The sequence below is a fragment of the Pseudorca crassidens genome, chromosome 3, assembly GCF_039906515.1.
Source record: "Pseudorca crassidens isolate mPseCra1 chromosome 3, mPseCra1.hap1, whole genome shotgun sequence".
In the NCBI taxonomy this organism is placed as follows: Eukaryota; Metazoa; Chordata; class Mammalia; order Artiodactyla; family Delphinidae; genus Pseudorca; species Pseudorca crassidens.
In genome coordinates this window covers 176,917,731-176,940,404 of record NC_090298.1, presented here as the reverse complement: position 1 = coordinate 176,940,404, position 22,674 = coordinate 176,917,731, and positions in this window count along the sequence as shown.

Below are 22,674 nucleotides of genomic sequence, written 5' to 3'. Positions count from 1 at the left end.
GAGAAGTGTATGGTGTTTCCTGAAACATCTAAAAAACAAAGCAACAGAGCCTAGGGCACTTCCACTTATGGTCCTATAGCTTAGGGAAATTAAAATCAAAAAGACACAGCCACCCCAAAGTTTGGGACGGCTCTGTTTACAAGAACCTCGTTTACGGTACAAGTTCAATATCACAGAAAGCGAAAAATGGATAAAGAATTTGTGGTACTTACGTACAATGCAATATCACTCAGCAATGAAATCTATATCATCAGGCCCATAGCAGCATAATGAGTGGATTCAGGTACGATGATTCTAAGTGAGATAAGTCACACAGAAAAAGAAACATCATAAGATATCACTACTACACGGAATGTAAACTTGGCTACACAGAAACTGAATTACAAAACAGAACACGGTCTCAAATGTAGAAAACCAACTTATGCTTGCTTAAGGGGAAAGGTGAGTTGGGGTTCTGCATAAAACCAGAGATTGAAATTAGCACAGATACCATTCCATAAGCCAAATATGTAATAGACAAGAGCTACTCCTTGCTCAACGAAGTGGACTCTACACACCATATTAATCGCCTAAGAATATACCTGACTAGTAATAATCTTAAAACCTATGGATTTATATGTCTCCAAAAGAGAATCAAGCATGTGTACAGCGGCATAAACGCAGCAGTGATAGGATTGGTGAGGTTTGATGAGCAAATGCAGACCCTTTGAAGTCATATTGCATGCTAGCCATTCCATGGGTCTCAACTCTCCAGGTTTAAGGGATTCTTCCTTCAGCTAAAACATGCATGTGGAACCCAGAGTATGATCCACCGTGTGATCGGGAAACGTGTTCAAATGTGTCTCAGTTTTTGTCCCCTGGTACTCGGGTGCAACATTCCAGATGCTTTACTAACACTCTCCCCACTTGGAGAGTCAGTGCCTTTAACCTCCTGTTTGGCCCAGTTTGCAATTTCTGCGGAAAATGAACAGGAATAGGGAGAACCAATGAGAGACTAGCTGGAGGTGTCTGGATGGGCAAATTTAACTCTCATTTCCCACCAGGAAGAGGAATTAACCAAAGGCTCAGCGTGCCATGCCGGAACCACACTAGGGCCTGAAGCAATCCTGCGGTGTTGCGGCCAGCTCACAAGAAAGTGAGTTGAAGAAAGGAGCTCAGGGGCACTGTAATTCACAAACCTGCAGAGTTAAAAATGACAGCTATCGTCCAAAAATATATTGAAGTAAGGCTGCCAAGAGGACTTGAAAGCGGGGCAGGATTGCAGGAAACCGATTTCAGGAGGTAGACTGGAATTGCATGTAAAGCATAGGAAAAGAGGCAGAACGTCCACAATGATGCACTTGGCCAAAAAGGGCGTATGCGTTTTTTCCTGAATATATTCAGGAAAAAACGCATACGCCCTTTTTGGCCAACCAAGCAAGCTTGCAAAGGAAATCTGCACTACCATGAAGTCTCACTGCCCCCCGGTCAAAAGGGCCATCTGAAAAAAGTGTAAAATCCAGAAAGGCAGGATAGGCCATGGAGAACTGGGAGTCTTGTTATGCTGATGGGCGGAATGTAAATTGCCAACAGCCACTCTGGAGAAGTGTATGGTGTTTCCTGAAACATCTAAAAAACAAAGCAACAGAGCCTAGGGCACTTCCACTTATGGTCCTATAGCTTAGGGAAATTAAAATCAAAAAGACACAGCCACCCCAAAGTTTGGGACGGCTCTGTTTACAAGAACCTCATTTACAGTACAAATTCAATATCACAGAAGGTGAAAAATGGATAAAGAATTTGTGGTACTTACGTACAATGCAATATCACTCAGCAATGAAATCTATATCATCAGGCCCGTAGCAGCATAATGAGTGGATTCAGGTACGATGATTCTAAGTGAGATAAGTCACACAGAAAAAGAAACATCATAAGATATCACTACTACACGGAATGTAAACTTGGCTACACAGAAACTGAATTACAAAACAGAACACGGTCTCAAATGTAGAAAACCAACTTATGCTTGCTTAAGGGGAAAGGTGAGTTGGGGTTCTGCATAAAACCAGAGATTGAAATTAGCACAGATACCATTCCATAAGCCAAATATGTAATAGACAAGAGCTACTCCTTGCTCAACGAAGTGGACTCTACACCCCATATTAATCGCCTAAGAATATACCTGACTAGTAATAATCTTAAAACCTATGGATTTATATGTCTCCAAAAGAGAATCAAGCATGTGTACAGCGGCATAAACGCAGCAGTGATAGGATTGGTGAGGTTTGATGAGCAAATGCAGACCCTTTGAAGTCATATTGCATAGTAGCCATTCCATGGGTCTCAACTCTCCAGGTTTAAGGGATTCTTCCTTCAGCTAAAACATGCATGTGGAACCCAGAGTATGATCCACCGTGTGATCGGGAAACGTGTTCAAATGTGTCTCAGTTTTTGTCCCCTGGTACTCGGGTGCAACATTCCAGATGCTTTACTAACACTCTCCCCACTTGGAGAGTCAGTGCCTTTAACCTCCTGTTTGGCCCAGTTTGCAATTTCTGCGGAAAATGAACAGGAATAGGGAGAACCAATGAGAGACTAGCTGGAGGTGTCTGGATGGGCAAATTTAACTCTCATTTCCCACCAGGAAGAGGAATTAACCAAAGGCTCAGCGTGCCATGCCGGAACCACACTAGGGCCTGAAGCAATCCTGCGGTGTTGCGGCCAGCTCACAAGAAAGTGAGTTGAAGAAAGGAGCTCAGGGGCACTGTAATTCACATACCTGCAGAGTTAAAAATGACAGCTATCGTCCAAAAATATATTGAAGTAAGGCTGCCAAGAGGACTTGAAAGCGGGGCAGGATTGCAGGAAACCGATTTCAGGAGGTAGACTGGAATTGCATGTAAAGCATAGGAAAAGAGGCAGAACGTCCACAATGATGCACTTGGCCAAAAAGGGCGTATGCGTTTTTTCCTGAATATATTCAGGAAAAAACGCATACGCCCTTTTTGGCCAACCAAGCAAGCTTGCAAAGGAAATCTGCACTACAATGAAGTCTCACTGCCCCCCGGTCAAAAGGGCCATCTGAAAAAAGTATAAAATCCAGAAAAGCAGGACAGGCCATGGAGAACTGGGAGCCTTGTTATGCTGATGGGCGGGATGTAAATTGCCAACAGCCACTCTGGAGAAGTGTATGGTGTTTCCTGAAACATCTAAAAAACAAAGCAACAGAGCCTAGGGCACTTCCACTTATGGTCCTATAGCTTAGGGAAATTAAAATCAAAAAGACACAGCCACCCCAAAGTTTGGGACGGCTCTGTTTACAAGAACCTCATTTACAGTACAAATTCAATATCACAGAAGGTGAAAAATGGATAAAGAATTTGTGGTACTTACGTACAATGCAATATCACTCAGCAATGAAATCTATATCATCAGGCCCGTAGCAGCATAATGAGTGGATTCAGGTACGATGATTCTAAGTGAGATAAGTCACACAGAAAAAGAAACATCATAAGATATCACTACTACACGGAATGTAAACTTGGCTACACAGAAACTGAATTACAAAACAGAACACGGTCTCAAATGTAGAAAACCAACTTATGCTTGCTTAAGGGGAAAGGTGAGTTGGGGTTCTGCATAAAACCAGAGATTGAAATTAGCACAGATACCATTCCATAAGCCAAATATGTAATAGACAAGAGCTACTCCTTGCTCAACGAAGTGGACTCTACACCACATATTAATCGCCTAAGAATATACCTGACTAGTAATAATCTTAAAACCTATGGATTTATATGTCTCCAAAAGAGAATCAAGCATGTGTACAGCGGCATAAATGCAGCAGTGATAGGATTGGTGAGGTTTGATGAGCAAATGCAGACCCTTTGAAGTCATATTGCATGGTAGCCATTCCATGGGTCTCAACTCTCCAGGTTTAAGGGATTCTTCCTTCAGCTAAAACATGCATGTGGAACCCAGAGTATGATCCACCGTGTGATCGGGAAACGTGTTCAAATGTGTCTCAGTTTTTGTCCCCTGGTACTCGGGTGCAACATTCCATACGCTTTACTAACACTCTCCCCACTTGGAGAGTCAGTGCCTTTAACCTCCTGTTTGGCCCAGTTTGCAATTTCTGCGGAAAATGAACAGGAATAGGGAGAACCAATGAGAGACTAGCTGGAGGTGTCTGGACGGGCAAATTTAACTCTCATTTCCCACCAGGAAGAGGAATTAACCAAAGGCTCAGCGTGCCATGCCGGAAACACACTAGGGCCTGAAGCAATGCTGCAGTGTTGCGGCCAGCTCACAAGAAAGCGAGTTGAAGAAAGGAGCTCAGGGGCAATGTAATTCACAAACCTGCAGAGTTATAAATGACAGCTATCGTCCAAAAATATATTGAAGTAAGGCTGCCAAGAGGACTCGAAAGCGGGGCAGAATTGCAGGAATCCGATTTCAGGAGGTAGACTGGAATTGCATGTAAAGCATAGGAAAAGAGGCAGAACGTCCACAATGATGCACTTGGCCAAAAAGGGCGTATGCGTTTTTTCCTGAATATATTCAGGAAAAAACGCATACGCCCTTTTTGGCCAACCAAGCAAGCTTGCAAAGGAAATCTGCACTACAATGAAGTCTCACTGCCCCCCAGTCAAAAGGGCCATCTGAAAAATGTGTAAAATCCAGAAAGGCCGGACAGGCCATGGAGACATGGGAGCCTTGTTATGCTGATGGGCGGGATGTAAATTGCCAACAGCCACTCTGGAGAAGTGTATGGTGTTTCCTGAAACATCTAAAAAACAAAGCAACAGAGCCTAGGGCACTTCCACTTATGGTCCTATAGCTTAGGGAAATTAAAATCAAAAAGACACAGCCACCTCAAAGTTTGGGACGGCTCTGTTTACAAGATCCTCGTTTACAGTACAAGTTCAATATCACAGAAAGCGAAAAATGGATAAAGAAGTTGTGGTACTTACGTACAATGCAATATCACTCAGCAATGAAATCTATGTCATCAGGCCCATAGCAGCATAATGAGTGGATTCAGGTACGATGATTCTAAGTGAGATAAGTCACACAGAAAAAGAAACATCATAAGATATCACTAATACACGGAATGTAAACTTGGCTACACAGGAACTGAATTACAAAACAGAACAGGATCTCAAATGTAGAAAACCAACTTATGCTTGCTTAAGGGGAAAGGTGAGTTGGGGTGCTGCATAAAACCAGAGATTGAAATTAGCACAGATACCATTCCATAAGCCAAATAGGTAATAGACAAGAGCTACTCCTTGCTCAACGAAGTGGACTCAACACCCCATATTAACTGCCTAAGAATATACCTGACTGGTAAGAATCTTAAAACCTATGGATTTATATGTCTCCGAAAGAGAATCAAGCGTGTCTACAGCGGCATAAATGCAGCAGTGATAGGATTGGTAAGGTTCGGTGAGCAAATGCAGACCCTTTGAAGTCATATTGCATGGTACCCATTCCATGGGTCTCAACTCTCCAGGTTTAAGGGATTCTTCCTTCAGCTAAAACATGCATGTGGAACCCAGAGTATGATCCACCGTGTGATCGGGAAACGTGTTCAAATGTGTCTCAGTTTTCGTCCCCTGGTACTCGGGTGCAACATTCCAGACGCTTTACTAAAACTCTCCCCACTTGGAGAGTCAGTGCCTTTAACCTCCTGTTTGGCCCAGTTTGCAATTTCTGCGGAAAATGAACAGGAATAGGGAGAACCAATGAGAGACTAGCTGGAGGTGTCTGGACGGGCAAATTTAACTCTCATTTCCCACCAGGAAGAGGAGTTAACCAAAGGCTCAGCGTGCCATACCGGAACCACACTAGGGCCTGAAGCAATCCTGCGGTGTTGCGGCCAGCTCACAAGAAAGCGAGTTGAAGAAAGGAGCTCAGGGGCACTGTAATTCACAAACCTGCAGAGTTATAAATGACAGCTATCGTCCAAAAATATATTGAAGTAAGGCTGCCAAGAGGACTCGAAAGCGGGGCAGAATTGCAGGAATCCGATTTCAGGAGGTAGACTGGAATTGCATGTAAAGCATAGGAAAAGAGGCAGAACGTCCACAATGATGCACTTGGCCAAAAAGGGCGTATGCGTTTTTTCCTGAATATATTCAGGAAAAAACGCATACGCCCTTTTTGGCCAACCAAGCAAGCTTGCAAAGGAAATCTGCAGTACAATGAAGTCTCACTGCCCCCCGGTCAAAAGGGCCATCTGAAAAAAGTGTAAAATCCAGAAAGGCAGGACAGCTCATGGAGAATTGGGAGCCTTGTTATGCTGATGGGCGGGATGTAAATTGCCAACAGCCACTCTGGAGAAGTGTATGGTGTTTCCTGAAACATCTAAAAAACAAAGCAACAGAGCCTAGGGCACTTCCACTTATGGTCCTATAGCTTAGGGAAATTAAAATCAAAAAGACACAGCCACCCCAAAGTTTGGGACGGCTCTGTTTACAAGAACCTCGTTTACGGTACAAGTTCAATATCACAGAAAGCGAAAAATGGATAAAGAAGTTGTGGTACTTACGTACAATGCAATATCACTCAGCAATGAAATCTATGTCATCAGGCCCATAGCAGCATAATGAGTGGATTCAGGTACGATGATTCTAAGTGAGATAAGTCACACAGAAAAAGAAACATCATAAGATATCACTAATACACGGAATGTAAACTTGGCTACACAGGAACTGAATTACAAAACAGAACAAGGTCTCAAATGTAGAAAACCAACTTATGCTTGCTTAAGGGGAAAGGTGAGTTGGGGTGCTGCATAAAACCAGAGATTGAAATTAGCACAGATACCGTTCCATAAGCCAAATATGTAATAGACAAGAGCTACTCCTTGCTCAACGAAGAGGACTCAACACCCCATATTAAACGTCTAAGAATATACCTGACTAGGAAGAATCTTAAAATCTATGGATTTATATGTCTCCGAAAGAGAATCAAGTTTGTGTACAGTGGCATAAGCGCAGCAGTGATAGGATTGGTGAGGTTCGGTGAGCCAATGCAGAACCTTTGAAGTCATATTGAATGGTACCCATTCCATGGGTCTCAACTCTCCAGGTTTAAGGGATTCTTCCTTCAGCTAAAACATGCATGTGGAACCCAGAGTATGATCCACCGTGTGATCGGGAAACGTGTTCAAATGTGTCTCAGTTTTTGTCCCCTGGTACTCGGGTGCAACATTCCAGACGCTTTACTAAAACTCTCCCCACTTGGAGAGTCAGTGCCTTTAACCTCCTGTTTGGCCCAGTTTGCAATTTCTGCGGAAAATGAACAGGAATAGGGAGAACCAATGAGAGACTAGCTGGAGGTGTCTGAACGGGCAAATTTAACTCTCATTTCCCACCAGGAAGAGGAATTAACCAAAGGCTCAGCGTGCCATACCGGAACCACACTAGGGCCTGAAGCAATCCTGCGGTGTTGCGGCCAGCTCACAAGAAAGCGAGTTGAAGAAAGGAGCTCAGGGGCACTGTAATTCACAAACCTGCAGAGTTATAAATGACAGCTATCGTCCAAAAATATATTGAAGTAAGGCTGCCAAGAGGACTCGAAAGCGGGGCAGAATTGCAGGAATCCGATTTCAGGAGGTAGACTGGAATTGCATGTAAAGCATAGGAAAAGAGGCAGAACGTCCACAATGATGCACTTGGCCAAAAAGGGCGTATGCGTTTTTTCCTGAATATATTCAGGAAAAAACGCATACGCCCTTTTTGGCCAACCAAGCAAGCTTGCAAAGGAAATCTGCAGTACAATGAAGTCTCACTGCCCCCCGGTCAAAAGGGCCATCTGAAAAAAGTATAAAATCCAGAAAGGCAGGACAGGCCATGGAGAACTGGGAGCCTTGTTATGCTGATGGGCGGGATGTAAATTGCCAACAGCCACTCTGGAGAAGTGTATGGTGTTTCCTGAAACATCTAAAAAACAAAGCAACAGAGCCTAGGGCACTTCCACTTATGGTCCTATAGCTTAGGGAAATTAAAATCAAAAAGACACAGCCACCCCAAAATTTGGGACGGCTCTGTTTACAAGAACCTCGTTTACGGTACAAGTTCAATATCACAGAAAGCGAAAAATGGATAAAGAAGTTGTGGTACTTACGTACAATGCAATATCACTCAGGAATGAAATCTATGTCATCAGGCCCGTAGCAGCATAATGAGTGGATTCAGGTACGATGATTCTAAGTGACATAAGTCACACAGAAAAAGAAACATCATAAGATATCACTAATACATGGAATGTAAACTTGGCTACACAGGAACTGAATTACAAAACAGAACAGGATCTCAAATGTAGAAAACCAACTTATGCTTGCTTAAGGGGAAAGGTGAGTTGGGGTGCTGCATAAAACCAGAGATTGAAATTAGCACAGATACCGTTCCATAAGCCAAATATGTAATAGACAAGAGCTATTCCTTGCTCAACGAAGTGGACTCAACACCCCATATTAAACGTCTAAGAATATACCTGACTAGTAAGAATCTTAAAACCTATGGATTTATATGTCTCCAAAAGAGAATCAAGCATGTGTACAGCGGCATAAACGCAGCAGTGATAGGATTGGTGAGGTTTGATGAGCAAATGCAGACCCTTTGAAGTCATATTGCATGGTAGCCATTCCATGGGTCTCAACTCTCCAGGTTTAAGGGATTCTTCCTTCAGCTAAAACATGCATGTGGAACCCAGAGTATGATTCACCGTGTGATCGGGAAACGTGTTCAAATGTGTCTCAGTTTTTGTCCCCTGGTACTTGGGTGCAACATTCCAGACGCTTTACTAACACTCTCCCCACTGGAGAGTCAGTGCCTTTAACCTCCTGTTTGGCCCAGTTTGCAATTTCTGTGGAAAATGAACAGGAATAGGGAGAACCAATGAGAGACTAGCTGGAGGTGTCTGGATGGGCAAATTTAACTCTCATTTCCCACCAGGAAGAGGAATTAACCAAAGGCTCAGCGTGCCATGCCGGAACCACACTAGGGCCTGAAGCAATCCTGCGGTGTTGCGGCCAGCTCACAAGAAAGTGAGTTGAAGAAAGGAGCTCAGGGGCACTGTAATTCACAAACCTGCAGAGTTAAAAATGACAGCTATCGTCCAAAAATATATTGAAGTAAGGCTGCCAAGAGGACTTGAAAGCGGGGCAGGATTGCAGGAAACCGATTTCAGGAGGTAGACTGGAATTGCATGTAAAGCATAGGAAAAGAGGCAGAACGTCCACAATGATGCACTTGGCCAAAAAGGGCGTATGCGTTTTTTCCTGAATATATTCAGGAAAAAACGCATACGCCCTTTTTGGCCAACCAAGCAAGCTTGCAAAGGAAATCTGCACTACAATGAAGTCTCACTGCCCCCCGGTCAAAAGGGCCATCTGAAAAAAGTATAAAATCCAGAAAAGCAGGACAGGCCATGGAGAACTGGGAGCCTTGTTATGCTGATGGGCGGGATGTAAATTGCCAACAGCCACTCTGGAGAAGTGTATGGTGTTTCCTGAAACATCTAAAAAACAAAGCAACAGAGCCTAGGGCACTTCCACTTATGGTCCTATAGCTTAGGGAAATTAAAATCAAAAAGACACAGCCACCCCAAAGTTTGGGACGGCTCTGTTTACAAGAACCTCATTTACAGTACAAATTCAATATCACAGAAGGTGAAAAATGGATAAAGAATTTGTGGTACTTACGTACAATGCAATATCACTCAGCAATGAAATCTATATCATCAGGCCCGTAGCAGCATAATGAGTGGATTCAGGTACGATGATTCTAAGTGAGATAAGTCACACAGAAAAAGAAACATCATAAGATATCACTACTACACGGAATGTAAACTTGGCTACACAGAAACTGAATTACAAAACAGAACACGGTCTCAAATGTAGAAAACCAACTTATGCTTGCTTAAGGGGAAAGGTGAGTTGGGGTTCTGCATAAAACCAGAGATTGAAATTAGCACAGATACCATTCCATAAGCCAAATATGTAATAGACAAGAGCTACTCCTTGCTCAACGAAGTGGACTCTACACCACATATTAATCGCCTAAGAATATACCTGACTAGTAATAATCTTAAAACCTATGGATTTATATGTCTCCAAAAGAGAATCAAGCATGTGTACAGCGGCATAAATGCAGCAGTGATAGGATTGGTGAGGTTTGATGAGCAAATGCAGACCCTTTGAAGTCATATTGCATGGTAGCCATTCCATGGGTCTCAACTCTCCAGGTTTAAGGGATTCTTCCTTCAGCTAAAACATGCATGTGGAACCCAGAGTATGATCCACCGTGTGATCGGGAAACGTGTTCAAATGTGTCTCAGTTTTTGTCCCCTGGTACTCGGGTGCAACATTCCATACGCTTTACTAACACTCTCCCCACTTGGAGAGTCAGTGCCTTTAACCTCCTGTTTGGCCCAGTTTGCAATTTCTGCGGAAAATGAACAGGAATAGGGAGAACCAATGAGAGACTAGCTGGAGGTGTCTGGACGGGCAAATTTAACTCTCATTTCCCACCAGGAAGAGGAATTAACCAAAGGCTCAGCGTGCCATGCCGGAAACACACTAGGGCCTGAAGCAATGCTGCAGTGTTGCGGCCAGCTCACAAGAAAGCGAGTTGAAGAAAGGAGCTCACGGGCAATGTAATTCACAAACCTGCAGAGTTATAAATGACAGCTATCGTCCAAAAATATATTGAAGTAAGGCTGCCAAGAGGACTCGAAAGCGGGGCAGAATTGCAGGAATCCGATTTCAGGAGGTAGACTGGAATTGCATGTAAAGCATAGGAAAAGAGACAGAACATCCACAATGATGCACTTGGCCAAAAAGGGCGTATGCGTTTTTTCCTGAATATATTCAGGAAAAAACGCATACGCCCTTTTTGGCCAACCAAGCAAGCTTGCAAAGGAAATCTGCACTACAATGAAGTCTCACTGCCCCCCAGTCAAAAGGGCCATCTGAAAAATGTGTAAAATCCAGAAAGGCCGGACAGGCCATGGAGACATGGGAGCCTTGTTATGCTGATGGGCGGGATGTAAATTGCCAACAGCCACTCTGGAGAAGTGTATGGTGTTTCCTGAAACATCTAAAAAACAAAGCAACAGAGCCTAGGGCACTTCCACTTATGGTCCTATAGCTTAGGGAAATTAAAATCAAAAAGACACAGCCACCTCAAAGTTTGGGACGGCTCTGTTTACAAGATCCTCGTTTACAGTACAAGTTCAATATCACAGAAAGCGAAAAATGGATAAAGAAGTTGTGGTACTTACGTACAATGCAATATCACTCAGCAATGAAATCTATGTCATCAGGCCCATAGCAGCATAATGAGTGGATTCAGGTACGATGATTCTAAGTGAGATAAGTCACACAGAAAAAGAAACATCATAAGATATCACTAATACACGGAATGTAAACTTGGCTACACAGGAACTGAATTACAAAACAGAACAGGATCTCAAATGTAGAAAACCAACTTATGCTTGCTTAAGGGGAAAGGTGAGTTGGGGTGCTGCATAAAACCAGAGATTGAAATTAGCACAGATACCATTCCATAAGCCAAATAGGTAATAGACAAGAGCTACTCCTTGCTCAACGAAGTGGACTCAACACCCCATATTAAATGCCTAAGAATATACCTGACTGGTAAGAATCTTAAAACCTATGGATTTATATGTCTCCGAAAGAGAATCAAGCGTGTCTACAGCGGCATAAATGCAGCAGTGATAGGATTGGTAAGGTTCGGTGAGCAAATGCAGACCCTTTGAAGTCATATTGCATGGTACCCATTCCATGGGTCTCAACTCTCCAGGTTTAAGGGATTCTTCCTTCAGCTAAAACATGCATGTGGAACCCAGAGTATGATCCACCGTGTGATCAGGAAACGTGTTCAAATGTGTCTCAGTTTTCGTCCCCTGGTACTCGGGTGCAACATTCCAGACGCTTTACTAAAACTCTCCCCACTTGGAGAGTCAGTGCCTTTAACCTCCTGTTTGGCCCAGTTTGCAATTTCTGCGGAAAATGAACAGGAATAGGGAGAACCAATGAGAGACTAGCTGGAGGTGTCTGGACGGGCAAATTTAACTCTCATTTCCCACCAGGAAGAGGAATTAACCAAAGGCTCAGCGTGCCATACCGGAACCACACTAGGGCCTGAAGCAATCCTGCGGTGTTGCGGCCAGCTCACAAGAAAGCGAGTTGAAGAAAGGAGCTCAGGGGCACTGTAATTCACAAACCTGCAGAGTTATAAATGACAGCTATCGTCCAAAAATATATTGAAGTAAGGCTGCCAAGAGGACTCGAAAGCGGGGCAGAATTGCAGGAATCCGATTTCAGGAGGTAGACTGGAATTGCATGTAAAGCATAGGAAAAGAGGCAGAACGTCCACAATGATGCACTTGGCCAAAAAGGGCGTATGCGTTTTTTCCTGAATATATTCAGGAAAAAACGCATACGCCCTTTTTGGCCAACCAAGCAAGCTTGCAAAGGAAATCTGCAGTACAATGAAGTCTCACTGCCCCCCAGTCAAAAGGGCCATCTGAAAAAAGTGTAAAATCCAGAAAGGCAGGACAGCTCATGGAGAATTGGGAACCTTGTTATGCTGATGGGCGGGATGTAAATTGCCAACAGCCACTCTGGAGAAGTGTATGGTGTTTCCTGAAACATCTAAAAAACAAAGCAACAGAGCCTAGGGCACTTCCACTTATGGTCCTATAGCTTAGGGAAATTAAAATCAAAAAGACACAGCCACCCCAAAGTTTGGGACGGCTCTGTTTACAAGAACCTCGTTTACGGTACAAGTTCAATATCACAGAAAGTGAAAAATGGATAAAGAAGTTGTGGTACTTACGTACAATGCAATATCACTCAGCAATGAAATCTATGTCATCAGGCCCATAGCAGCATAATGAGTGGATTCAGGTACGATGATTCTAAGTGAGATAAGTCACACAGAAAAAGAAACATCATAAGATATCACTAATACACGGAATGTAAACTTGGCTACACAGGAACTGAATTACAAAACAGAACAAGGTCTCAAATGTAGAAAACCAACTTATGCTTGCTTAAGGGGAAAGGTGAGTTGGGGTGCTGCATAAAACCAGAGATTGAAATTAGCACAGATACCGTTCCATAAGCCAAATATGTAATAGACAAGAGCTACTCCTTGCTCAACGAAGAGGACTCAACACCCCATATTAAACGTCTAAGAATATACCAGACTAGGAAGAATCTTAAAATCTATGGATTTATATGTCTCCGAAAGAGAATCAAGTTTGTGTACAGTGGCATAAGCGCAGCAGTGATAGGATTGGTGAGGTTCGGTGAGCCAATGCAGAACCTTTGAAGTCATATTGAATGATACCCATTCCATGGGTCTCAACTCTCCAGGTTTAAGGGATTCTTCCTTCAGCTAAAACATGCATGTGGAACCCAGAGTATGATCCACCGTGTGATCGGGAAACGTGTTCAAATGTGTCTCAGTTTTTGTCCCCTGGTACTCGGGTGCAACATTCCAGACGCTTTACTAAAACTCTCCCCACTTGGAGAGTCAGTGCCTTTAACCTCCTGTTTGGCCCAGTTTGCAATTTCTGCGGAAAATGAACAGGAATAGGGAGAACCAATGAGAGACTAGCTGGAGGTGTCTGAACGGGCAAATTTAACTCTCATTTCCCACCAGGAAGAGGAATTAACCAAAGGCTCAGCGTGCCATACCGGAACCACACTAGGGCCTGAAGCAATCCTGCGGTGTTGCGGCCAGCTCACAAGAAAGCGAGTTGAAGAAAGGAGCTCAGGGGCACTGTAATTCACAAACCTGCAGAGCTATAAATGACAGCTATCGTCCAAAAATATATTGAAGTAAGGCTGCCAAGAGGACTCGAAAGCGGGGCAGAATTGCAGGAATCCGATTTCAGGAGGTAGACTGGAATTGCATGTAAAGCATAGGAAAAGAGGCAGAACGTCCACAATGATGCACTTGGCCAAAAAGGGCGTATGCGTTTTTTCCTGAATATATTCAGGAAAAAACGCATACGCCCTTTTTGGCCAACCAAGCAAGCTTGCAAAGGAAATCTGCAGTACAATGAAGTCTCACTGCCCCCCGGTCAAAAGGGCCATCTGAAAAAAGTATAAAATCCAGAAAGGCAGGACAGGCCATGGAGAACTGGGAGCCTTGTTATGCTGATGGGCGGGATGTAAATTGCCAACAGCCACTCTGGAGAAGTGTATGGTGTTTCCTGAAACATCTAAAAAACAAAGCAACAGAGCCTAGGGCACTTCCACTTATGGTCCTATAGCTTAGGGAAATTAAAATCAAAAAGACACAGCCACCCCAAAATTTGGGACGGCTCTCTTTACAAGAACCTCGTTTACGGTACAAGTTCAATATCACAGAAAGCGAAAAATGGATAAAGAAGGTGTGGTACTTACGTACAATGCAATATCACTCAGGAATGAAATCTATGTCATCAGGCCCGTAGCAGCATAATGAGTGGATTCAGGTACGATGATTCTAAGTGACATAAGTCACACAGAAAAAGAAACATCATAAGATATCACTAATACATGGAATGTAAACTTGGCTACACAGGAACTGAATTACAAAACAGAACAGGATCTCAAATGTAGAAAACCAACTTATGCTTGCTTAAGGGGAAAGGTGAGTTGGGGTGCTGCATAAAACCAGAGATTGAAATTAGCACAGATACCGTTCCATAAGCCAAATATGTAATAGACAAGAGCTACTCCTTGCTCAACGAAGTGGACTCAACACCCCATATTAAACGTCTAAGAATATACCTGACTAGTAAGAATCTTAAAACCTATGGATTTATATGTCTCCAAAAGAGAATCAAGCATGTGTACAGCGGCATAAACGCAGCAGTGATAGGATTGGTGAGGTTTGATGAGCAAATGCAGACCCTTTGAAGTCATATTGCATGGTAGCCATTCCATGGGTCTCAACTCTCCAGGTTTAAGGGATTCTTCCTTCAGCTAAAACATGCATGTGGAACCCAGAGTATGATTCACCGTGTGATCGGGAAACGTGTTCAAATGTGTCTCAGTTTTTGTCCCCTGGTACTTGGGTGCAACATTCCAGACGCTTTACTAACACTCTCCCCACTGGAGAGTCAGTGCCTTTAACCTCCTGTTTGGCCCAGTTTGCAATTTCTGTGGAAAATGAACAGGAATAGGGAGAACCAATGAGAGACTAGCTGGAGGTGTCTGGATGGGCAAATTTAACTCTCATTTCCCACCAGGAAGAGGAATTAACCAAAGGCTCAGCATGCCATGCCGGAACCACACTAGGGCCTGAAGCAATCCTGCGGTGTTGCGGCCAGCTCACAAGAAAGTGAGTTGAAGAAAGGAGCTCAGGGGCACTGTAATTCACAAACCTGCAGAGTTAAAAATGACAGCTATCGTCCAAAAATATATTGAAGTAAGGCTGCCAAGAGGACTTGAAAGCGGGGCAGAATTGCAGGAAACCGATTTCAGGAGGTAGACTGGAATTGCATGTAAAGCATAGGAAAAGAGGCAGAACGTCCACAATGATGCACTTGGCCAAAAAGGGCGTATGCGTTTTTTCCTGAATATATTCAGGAAAAAACGCATACGCCCTTTTTGGCCAACCAAGCAAGCTTGCAAAGGAAATCTGCACTACCATGAAGTCTCACTGCCCCCCGGTCAAAAGGGCCATCTGAAAAAAGTGTAAAATCCAGAAAGGCAGGACAGGCCATGGAGAACTGGGAGCCTTGTTATGCTGATGGGCGGGATGTAAATTGCCAACAGCCACTCTGGAGAAGTGTATGGTGTTTCCTGAAACATCTAAAAAACAAAGCAACAGAGCCTAGGGCACTTCCACTTATGGTCCTATAGCTTAGGGAAATTAAAATCAAAAAGACACAGCCACCCCAAAGTTTGGGACGGCTCTGTTTACAAGAACCTCATTTACAGTACAAATTCAATATCACAGAAGGTGAAAAATGGATAAAGAATTTGTGGTACTTACGTACAATGCAATATCACTCAGCAATGAAATCTATATCATCAGGCCCATAGCAGCATAATGAGTGGATTCAGGTACGATGATTCTAAGTGAGATAAGTCACACAGAAAAAGAAACATCATAAGATATCACTACTACACGGAATGTAAACTTGGCTACACAGAAACTGAATTACAAAACAGAACACGGTCTCAAATGTAGAAAACCAACTTATGCTTGCTTAAGGGGAAAGGTGAGTTGGGGTGCTGCATAAAACCAGAGATTGAAATTAGCACTGATACCATTCCATAAGCCAAATATGTAATAGACAAGAGCTACTCCTTGCTCAACGAAGTGGACTCTACACCCCATATTAATCGCCTAAGAATATACCTGACTAGTAATAATCTTAAAACCTATGGATTTATATGTCTCCAAAAGAGAATCAAGCATGTGTACAGCGGCATAAACGCAGCAGTGATAGGATTGGTGAGGTTTGATGAGCAAATGCAGACCCTTTGAAGTCATATTGCATGGTAGCCATTCCATGGGTCTCAACTCTCCAGGTTTAAGGGATTCTTCCTTCAGCTAAAACATGCATGTGGAACCCAGAGTATGATCCACCGTGTGATCGGGAAACGTGTTCAAATGTGTCTCAGTTTTTGTCCCCTGGTACTCGGGTGCAACATTCCAGATGCTTTACTAACACTCTCCCCACTTGGAGAGTCAGTGCCTTTAACCTCCTGTTTGGCCCAGTTTGCAATTTCTGCGGAAAATGAACAGGAATAGGGAGAACCAATGAGAGACTAGCTGGAGGTGTCTGGATGGGCAAATTTAACTCTCATTTCCCACCAGGAAGAGGAATTAACCAAAGGCTCAGCGTGCCATGCCAGAACCACACTAGGGCCTGAAGCAATCCTGCGGTGTTGCGGCCAGCTCACAAGAAAGCGAGTTGAAGAAAGGAGCTCAGGGACACTGTAATTCACAAACCTGCAGAGTTAAAAATGACAGCTATCGTCCAAAAATATATTGAAGTAAGGCTGCCAAGAGGACTTGAAAGCGGGTCAGGATTGCAGGAAACCGATTTCAGGAGGTAGACTGGAATTGCATGTAAAGCATAGGAAAAGAGGCAGAACGTCCACAATGATGCACTTGGCCAAAAAGGGCGTATGCGTTTTTTCCTGAATATATTCAGGAAAAAACGCATACGCCCTTTTTGGCCAACCAAGCAAGCTTGCAAAGGAAATCTGCACTACAATGAAGTCTCACTGCCCCCCTGTCAAAAGGGCCATCTGAAAAAAGTGTAAAATCCAGAAAGGCAGGATAGGCCATGGAGAACTGGGAGCCTTGTTATGCTGATGGGCAGGATGTAAATTGCCAACAGCCACTCTGGAGAAGTGTATGGTGTTTCCTGAAACATCTAAAAAACAAAGCAACAGAGCCTAGGGCACTTCCACTTATGGTCCTATAGCTTAGGGAAATTAAAATCAAAAAGACACAGCCACCCCAAAGTTTGGGACGGCTCTGTTTACAAGATCCTCGTTTACGGTACAAGTTCAATATCACAGAAAGCGAAAAATGGATAAAGAATTTGTGGTACTTACGTACAATGCAATATCACTCAGCAATGAAATCTATGTCATCAGGCCCATAGCAGCATAATGAGTGGATTCAGGTACGATGATTCTAAGTGAGATAAGTCACACAGAAAAAGAAACTTCATAAGATATCACTAATACACGGAATGTAAACTTGGCTACACAGGAACTGAATTACAAAACAGAACAGGATCTCAAATGTAGAAAACCAACTTATGCTTGCTTAAGGGGAAAGGTGAGTTGGGGTGCTGCATAAAACCAGAGATTGAAATTAGCACAGATACCATTCCATAAGCCAAATAGGTAATAGACAAGAGCTACTCCTTGCTCAACGAAGTGGACTCAACACCCCATATTAAATGCCTAAGAATATACCTGACTGGTAAGAATCTTAAAACCTATGGATTTATATGTCTCCGAAAGAGAATCAAGCGTGTGTACAGCAGCATAAATGCAGCAGTGATAGGATTGGTGAGGTTCGGTGAGCAAATGCAGACCCTTTGAAGTCATATTGCATGGTACCCATTCCATGGGTCTCAAATCTCCAGGTTTAAGGGATTCTTCCTTCACCTAAAACATGCATGTGGAACCCAGAGTATGATCCACTGTGTGATCGGGAAACGTGTTCAAATGTCTCACTTTTCGTCCCCTGGTACTCGGGTGCAACATTCCAGACGCTTTACTAAAACTCTCCCCACTTGGAGAGTCACTGCCTTTAACCTCCTGTTTGGCCCAGTTTGCAATTTCTGTGGAAAATGAACAGGAATAGGGAGAACCAATGAGAGACTAGCTGGAGGTGTCTGGACGGGCAAATTTAACTCTCATTTCCCACCAGGAAGAGGAATTAACCAAAGGCTCAGCGTGCCATGCCGGAACCACACTAGGGCCTGAAGCAATCCTGCGGTGTTGCGGCCAGCTCACAAGAAAGCGAGTTGAAGAAAGGAGCTCAGGGGCACTGTAATTCACAAACCTGCAGAGTTATAAATGACAGCTATCGTCCAAAAATATATTGAAGTAAGGCTGCCAAGAGGACTTGAAAGCGGGGCAGAATTGCAGGAAACCGATTTCAGGAGGTAGACTGGAATTGCATGTAAAGCATAGGAAAAGAGGCAGAACGTCCACAATGATGGACTTGGCCAAAATGGGCGTATGCGTTTTTTCCTGAATATATTCAGGAAAAAACGCATACGCCCTTTTTGGCCAACCAAGCAAGCTTGCAAAGGAAATCTGCACTACAATGAAGTCTCACTGCCCCCCGGTCAAAAGGGCCATCTGAAAAAAGTGTAAAATCCAGAAAGGCAGGATAGGCCATGGAGAACTGGGAGCCTTGTTATGCTGATGGGCGGGATGTAAATTGCCAACAGCCACTCTGGAGAAGTGTATGGTGTTTCCTGAAACATCTAAAAAACAAAGCAACAGAGCCTAGGGCACTTCCACTTATGGTCCTATAGCTTAGGGAAATTAAAATCAAAAAGACACAGCCACCCCAAAGTTTGGGACGGCTCTGTTTACAAGATCCTCGTTTACGGTACAAGTTCAATATCACAGAAAGCGAAAAATGGATAAAGAAGTTGTGGTACTTACGTACAATGCAATATCACTCAGCAATGAAATCTATGTCATCAGGCCCATAGCAGCATAATGAGTGGATTCAGGTACGATGATTCTAAGTGAGATAAGTCACACAGAAAAAGAAACATCATAAGATATCACTAATACACGGAATGTAAACTTGGCTACACAGGAACTGAATTACAAAACAGAACAGGATCTCAAATGTAGAAAACCAACTTATGCTTGCTTAAGGGGAAAGGTGAGTTGGGGTGCTGCATAAAACCAGAGATTGAAATTAGCACAGATACCATTCCATAAGCCAAATAGGTAATAGACAAGAGCTACTCCTTGCTCAACGAAGTGGACTCAACACCCCATATTAAATGCCTAAGAATATACCTGACTGGTAAGAATCTTAAAACCTATGGATTTATATGTCTCCGAAAGAGAATCAAGCGTGTGTACAGCGGCATAAATGCAGCAGTGATAGGATTGGTGAGGTTCGGTGAGCAAATGCAGACCCTTTGAAGTCATATTGCATGGTACCCATTCCATGGGTCTCAACTCTCCAGGTTTAAGGGATTCTTCCTTCACCTAAAACATGCATGTGGAACCCAGAGTATGATCCACTGTGTGATCGGGAAACGTGTTCAAATGTCTCACTTTTCGTCCCCTGGTACTCGGGTGCAACATTCCAGACGCTTTACTAAAACTCTCCCCACTTGGAGAGTCACTGCCTTTAACCTCCTGTTTGGCCCAGTTTGCAATTTCTGTGGAAAATGAACAGGAATAGGGAGAACCAATGAGAGACTAGCTGGAGGTGTCTGGACGGGCAAATTTAACTCTCATTTCCCACCAGGAAGAGGAATTAACCAAAGGCTCAGCGTGCCATGCCGGAACGACACTAGGGCCTGAAGCAATCCTGCGGTGTTGCGGCCAGCTCACAAGAAAGCGAGTTGAAGAAAGGAGCTCAGGGGCACTGTAATTCACAAACCTGCAGAGTTATAAATGACAGCTATCGTCCAAAAATATATTGAAGTAAGGCTGCCAAGAGGACTTGAAAGCGGGGCAGAATTGCAGGAAACCGATTTCAGGAGGTAGACTGGAATTGCATGTAAAGCATAGGAAAAGAGGCAGAACGTCCACAATGATGCACTTGGCCAAAAAGGGCGTATGCGTTTTTTCCTGAATATATTCAGGAAAAAACGCATACGCCCTTTTTGGCCAACCAAGCAAGCTTGCAAAGGAAATCTGCACTACAATGAAGTCTCACTGCCCCCCGGTCAAAAGGGCCATCTGAAAAAAGTGTAAAATCCAGAAAGGCAGGATAGGCCATGGAGAACTGGGAGCCTTGTTATGCTGATGGGCGGGATGTAAATTGCCAACAGCCACTCTGGAGAAGTGTATGGTGTTTCCTGAAACATCTAAAAAACAAAGCAACAGAGCCTAGGGCACTTCCACTTATGGTCCTATAGCTTAGGGAAATTAAAATCAAAAAGACACAGCCACCCCAAAGTTTGGGACGGCTCTGTTTACAAGATCCTCGTTTACGGTACAAGTTCAATATCACAGAAAGCGAAAAATGGATAAAGAAGTTGTGGTACTTACGTACAATGCAATATCACTCAGCAATGAAATCTATGTCATCAGGCCCATAGCAGCATAATGAGTGGATTCAGGTACGATGATTCTAAGTGAGATAAGTCACACAGAAAAAGAAACATCATAAGATATCACTAATACACGGAATGTAAACTTGGCTACACAGGAACTGAATTACAAAACAGAACAGGATCTCAAATGTAGAAAACCAACTTATGCTTGCTTAAGGGGAAAGGTGAGTTGGGGTGCTGCATAAAACCAGAGATTGAAATTAGCACAGATACCATTCCATAAGCCAAATAGGTAATAGACAAGAGCTACTCCTTGCTCAACGAAGTGGACTCAACACCCCATATTAAATGCCTAAGAATATACCTGACTGGTAAGAATCTTAAAACCTATGGATTTATATGTCTCCGAAAGAGAATCAAGCGTGTGTACAGCGGCATAAATGCAGCAGTGATAGGATTGGTGAGGTTCGGTGAGCAAATGCAGACCCTTTGAAGTCATATTGCATGGTACCCATTCCATGGGTCTCAACTCTCCAGGTTTAAGGGATTCTTCCTTCACCTACAACATGCATGTGGAACCCAGAGTATGATCCACTGTGTGATCGGGAAACGTGTTCAAATGTCTCACTTTTCGTCCCCTGGTACTCGGGTGCAACATTCCAGACGCTTTACTAAAACTCTCCCCACTTGGAGAGTCAGTGCCTTTAACCTCCTGTTTGGCCCAGTTTGCAATTTCTGTGGAAAATGAACAGGAATAGGGAGAACCAATGAGAGACTAGCTGGAGGTGTCTGGACGGGCAAATTTAACTCTCATTTCCCACCAGGAAGAGGAATTAACCAAAGGCTCAGCGTGCCATGCCGGAACGACACTAGGGCCTGAAGCAATCCTGCGGTGTTGCGGCCAGCTCACAAGAAAGCGAGTTGAAGAAAGGAGCTCAGGGGCACTGTAATTCACAAACCTGCAGAGTTATAAATGACAGCTATCGTCCAAAAATATATTGAAGTAAGGCTGCCAAGAGGACTTGAAAGCGGGGCAGAATTGCAGGAAACCGATTTCAGGAGGTAGACTGGAATTGCATGTAAAGCATAGGAAAAGAGGCAGAACGTCCACAATGATGCACTTGGCCAAAAAGGGCGTATGCGTTTTTTCCTGAATATATTCAGGAAAAAACGCATACGCCCTTTTTGGCCAACCAAGCAAGCTTGCAAAGGAAATCTGCACTACAATGAAGTCTCACTGCCCCCCAGTCAAAAGGGCCATCTGAAAAAAGTGTAAAATCCAGAAAGGCAGGACAGGCCATGGAGAACTGGGAGCCTTGTTATGCTGATGGGCGGGATGTAAATTGCCAACAGCCACTCTGGAGAAGTGTATGGTGTTTCCTGAAACATCTAAAAAACAAAGCAACAGAGCCTAGGGCACTTCCACTTATGGTCCTATAGCTTAGGGAAATTAAAATCAAAAAGACACAGCCAACCCAAAGTTTGGGACGGCTCTGTTTACAAGAACCTCATTTACAGTACAAATTCAATATCACAGAAGGTGAAAAATGGATAAAGAATTTGTGGTACTTACGTACAATGCAATATCACTCAGCAATGAAATCTATATCATCAGGCCCGTAGCAGCATAATGAGTGGATTCAGGTACGATGATTCTAAGTGAGATAAGTCACACAGAAAAGGAAACATCATAAGATATCACTACTACACGGAATGTAAACTTGGCTACACAGAAACTGAATTACAAAACAGAACACGGTCTCAAATGTAGAAAACCAACTTATGCTTGCTTAAGGGGAAAGGTGAGTTGGGGTTCTGCATAAAACCAGAGATTGAAATTAGCACAGATACCATTCCATAAGCCAAATATGTAATAGACAAGATCTACTCCTTGCTCAACGAAGTGGACTCTACACCCCATAT